This window comes from Pollicipes pollicipes, unplaced genomic scaffold (genome assembly GCF_011947565.3).
Source record: "Pollicipes pollicipes isolate AB1234 unplaced genomic scaffold, Ppol_2.1 Scaffold_4295;HRSCAF=5057_pilon_pilon_pilon, whole genome shotgun sequence".
NCBI classification, from domain to species: domain Eukaryota; kingdom Metazoa; phylum Arthropoda; class Thecostraca; order Pollicipedomorpha; family Pollicipedidae; genus Pollicipes; species Pollicipes pollicipes.
This window is the reverse complement of record NW_023596461.1, coordinates 20,474,080-20,479,030: the sequence shown is the minus strand read 5'-3', so window position 1 is coordinate 20,479,030 and position 4,951 is coordinate 20,474,080. Positions and strand designations below refer to the sequence as shown.

General features: G+C 49.5%; 1 long non-coding RNA gene across 1 annotated transcript; it reads left to right on the top strand.

Annotated features, from left to right (window-relative positions):
• Positions 1-652: 652 nt before the first annotated feature.
• LOC119096837 (uncharacterized) lies at positions 653-4,532 on the top strand. Its single transcript, XR_005094088.1, has 2 exons — positions 653-3,572; positions 3,957-4,532. It is a non-coding gene; the product is annotated as an uncharacterized LOC119096837 (long non-coding RNA).
• Positions 4,533-4,951: the final 419 nt, after the last annotated feature.

Below are 4,951 nucleotides of genomic sequence, written 5' to 3'. Positions count from 1 at the left end.
GATCCAGAAGAGCGCGAGGAGGTGGATCAAGATCGGCACGAGGAGGTCAAGATCGGCACGAGGAGGTGGACCAAGACCAGCACGAGGAGGTGGATCAATATCAGCACGAGGAGGTGGATCAAGATCGGCACGAGAAGGTGGATCAAGATCGGCACGAGAAGGTGGATCAACATTAGTACGACGAGATGGATCCAGAAGATCGCGAGGAGGTGGATCAAGATCGGCACGAGGAGGTCAAGATCGGCACGAGGAGGTGGACCAAGACCAGCACGAGGAGGTGGATCAAGATCGGCACGAGGAGGTGGATCAAGATCGGCACGAGGAGGTCAAGATCGACACGAGGAGGTGGACCAAGACCAGCACGAGGAGGTGGATCAAGATCAGCACGAGGAGGTGGATCAAGATCAGCACGAGGAGGTGGATCAACATAAGTACGACGAGATGGATCCAGAAGAGCGCGAGGAGGTGGATCAAGATCGGCACGAGGAGGTCAAGATCGGCACGAGGAGGTGGACCAAGACCAGCACGAGGAGGTGGATCAAGATCGGCACGAGGAGGTGGATCAAGATCGGCACGAGGAGGTCAAGATCGACACGAGGAGGTGGACCAAGACCAGCACGAGGAGGTGGATCAATATCAGCACGAGGAGGTGGATCAAGATCGGCACGAGGAGGTGGATCAAGATCGGCACGAGAAGGTAGATCAACATTAGTAGACGAGAAGAGCGCGAGGAGGTGGATCAAGATCGGCACGAGGAGGTCAAGATCGGCACGAGGAGGTGGACCAAGACCAGCACGAGGAGGTGGATCAAGATCGGCACGAGGAGGTGGATCAAGATCGGCACGAGAAGGTGGATCAACATTAGTGCGACTAGAGGATCCAGATGAGCACGAGGAGGTGGATCAAGATGGGCACGAGTAGGTAGATCAAGATCGGCACGAGGAGTTAGATCAAGATCGGCACGAGAAGGTGGATCAACATTAGCGCGAGGAGGTGGATCCAGATGAGCACGAAGAGGTGGATCAAGATTGGTACGAGGAGGGGGATCAAGATCAGCACGAGGAGGTAGATCAAGATCAGCATGAGGAGGTGGATAAAGATCAGCACAAGGAGGACCAGGATCGGCAAAAAGCTGGACTCGGCACGGCAAGGAGAAACAACCACGAGGAGAGCACTCAAGAGGCCTCTGGTAACTGTACAACAAGCCAAACAGCAGCTCAAAATCGTTGATGAAATACTGCATCCACTGCTTACCTTAGAGCAAGGTCAGACATGTGTCGTTGGTGCCTGAGTACCTGGCACGCCCAAAAATATCCTGAAACGAACGGGCTGGTACCTTAGCCAACTACCTCAGCCTTTGAATACCTTAGATACCTTGGCCGAAGTCATTGCTGTTGAAGCGTCCTTAAAACCCACTAACTAACTGACCACAAACAAGATCGGCACAAGAAAGATGACGGGGTTTGGCCCGAGAACACTGGAATATGAAGATGGGACGGCAACATTGTTAAGACAAAGGAGGTCGTTACGATCACATGAGGAAGATAATCAGGATCAGCAAAGAGCCAAGTACCCTACGAGGAGAAAGAAGTATGAGGAGAAAGACCAAGATTTACACCAGGAGGAAGATCAACTTGTCATGATGATGAGGTGAAGATGGACACGCGGCAGGCATCGGAGAAGCACGAAGAATGGGATCCAGATCACGCAAGGGGCCCAGAACGATAGAAATCGTCGGCCATAGGGGCATGACGATGAGCGTCGTACGCGGCCACGTGCGAAATCAAGATCACATGAAGGAGATCAAGATTGGCATACAAAGATTTCAGTTCGGCACGAAAAGTAGAAACAAGACGGGAAATTGGGTGTCAGTGAAATCGCACTAGGAAAGATGTTAAGGTCACATCAATAATGGCATCAAGGATGACAAAAATGGTGAGTGAAGAGAGCTCGGATAAAACATCTGATTTGTGGATCACATGGAGAATCAAGATACATGATGAGGATGCTCAAGATTACCGCAAAGAGAGCCGAGGTCGGCGCGACTAGAAGTTATATCGGCACGAAGAAAGGGATCAGGATTAGCACGAGGAGATGGATCAAGATCGGCACGAGGGCATCCAGATTGGCAAATGAGGTGCATCAAGATCGGCACAGTGAGGAATAATAACATCGTCACGAGAATAAGGGTCAAATTCGGCGCGAGAAGGAGCATGAAGGTCGGCACAAGGAGGGTAGTGAGATCGACATGGGGAAGCTGATCATCGTCGGCACGAGGAAGAGGACCAAGATGGGAACGAGGGAAATCATCAAAACGGACATGAGGAGAAGGATTCAGATCGTGACGAGTGAGAGGAGGATTAATATCAACATGCGGAGGAAGATCAAGATCGGCTTAAGGAAGATCAGGCCCTGCACAAGGAGGAGGAGGAGGAGTATAAAGATGGCCCTGAGGAAGGTGTTGAACTTTAGCGATGAATGACATCAAGATTGATGGGAAGCGATCACGATCATGATCAGTGGAAGCAAGAACGGTAGCAGTGGAAACCCAAGATGAGATAGCAATATTTCTGAAACAAGGACAATCAAGATCACTCTTCGAAAAGCATCGGGATCGGCTTAAGGAGAAACACCGGCACGAGGAAGAGAATCAAGGTCGGCAGAAATTTAAGTTCGGCCTCTCGAAGAGAAACAAGATGGGCACGACGAAGAAGATCAGGCTCAAAACAAGGCCGAAGACTATTTCGGCACGAGGAGGAGGAACTAGGTCGGCGCGAAGTGGATAAAAAAACGCACAGGGATGGTGTCCTGCTTGCACGAGGAATACGATCATTGGAACAAGAACAAGACCAGAATATCAAGACGGAACAGCACTGGCATTAAGACAAGGGAGATAATCAAGGTTACGTTAGGTAGAGGATCAGAATCAGCATTAAGTTAAGCACCAGTTAATGAGAAAGAAGCACAGGGGAAAGGTCGAGATCGTCACCAGGAGAAGGAGCAATGCGCCGTGGTGAGGATCAAGATCGGCGCGGGGTAGGCATCGAAGAAGCACGAGGAATAACATCAAGATCACTTAATACATGGGGCCTAGGATGGTAAAATCGACGACCATAAGCGCATGAGGAAGGAGTCGTACGTGGCCACATGAGGAATCAAGATCACATGAAAAAACAAGATCAACTTACAAAGGTTCGAGATCGGCACGAGAACGAGAAAGACGATCGGCACGAGGAGGAAGATGAAGATCGCACAAGAGGGATGATCAAGATCGGCACGAGGAGAAAGAAAGTTCGGTGCGAGGGGGAAGGTCACCATAGGTGAGATTATGTCGAAAAAATTGCACGATGCATGCTATCAAGATCGCATGAAGATGACATCAAAACAAGAAAATGGTAAGTCAAGAGCCCTAGGGTAAAGGAAGTCAAATGTTGATCGAATGAAAAATCAAGATGATGTGAAAAAATTATTCAGATCGGCGCAAAAAGAGTCGATATCAGCGCGACAAGAAAAAGCAAGATTGGTATGGAGAGGAGGACGAAGATCACCAGAAGCAAGGGCCCACATTCTAGGTGAGTGTCGGAACTACGAGATTGAGCGAAACCGTTACCTTAATCTGAATCACATTCCCCGGCCGGGCTGTTGGGTGATTCACCGTTGATCGATCTTCGACCAGTATTTGCCTTTTTCAGGCACAATGACTTCAAGCTTTTGTATTTACCGACCTAGACAATTGAAAGTTGGGCCAGCCTGTATGCCATTTGTTTTCTACGCTGCAGGGCTCTAGTACGTAGATGATGAGCTTTCTCATTGAGTGAGACGTTGATGATAATCTGCTGACATAGTTGTGATTATAGTTCTGTTGACATAGTCTCTTAACAACAAGACAGGGGCGCCGATAGCTGATGCAGTTGGCGCGGCCTTAAAGCTCAATAACTAACTAACTGACTATCCAGGAGCAAGAGGACCAAGATCGGCTCGAGCAGGTGGATCAAGATCGGCACAAGAGGGAGCATCCAGACTGGCAAAGGAGGAGCATCAAAATCGACACCAGAAAGAGGACCAAGATCGAGACGAGGAGGAATAGCAAGATCGGCACGAGAAGGAGGTGGATCAAGAGCAGCGCGATGAGGGGATCTAGACCGGCACTTGGAAGTGCGCCGAGACCGGCACGAGGAGTGCCAAGCTATGCACTGTCACCAAGATGGAAAAGAATACCGACACGAGGGGGAAGCTCAAGATTGACGTGAGGACGATCAAGCTGTACACAAGGAGGAGGAGAAGAAAAACTAAGGTAAACACGAATAAGGTGTCGAAGTCGCACGATCAATAGCATCAAGGGCGCATGAGCGACGGGAACAAGAAAAACAGCACTGGGATGACAAGATGTGATAGCAAGATCGTCAAGACAGGGAAGAAGATCAACATCACGCTAGGAAGAGCAGGAGGACCGGCGGAAATGAGAAACATCACCGGCACGAGGAAGGGAATAAAGATTGGCAGAAATTGGTGCCCGGGATGACTAAAAAAAAGATCGGCACGGCAAAGAAGACCAAACGTGGCACAAGAAGGAGGACGAAGAAAGGCACAAGGAAGGAATGGAATTTGCACGAGAAATGCGATCAAGATGTCATGAGGAATTGGGAGCAAGAACAGCCTGGCTGAAATGTTAAGATGGAAGGCAACATCGTCAAGACAGTACATAATCAAGATTACATAAGGAATAGGAGCCAGAACGGTTGAAATCGACGACCATTGGCGCATGCGGAAGAGGGTCGTACGTGGCCGCAGAAGGAATCAGAAATGCATGAAGAAAACTAAGATCAACTTACAGTGGATCGAGATTGGCACGACAACCAGAAACACGATCATCACGAGGAGGAAGATTAAGATCATACAAGGAGGACGATGAAGATCGGCATGAGGAGGACGGTCAGGCTCACCACGAGGA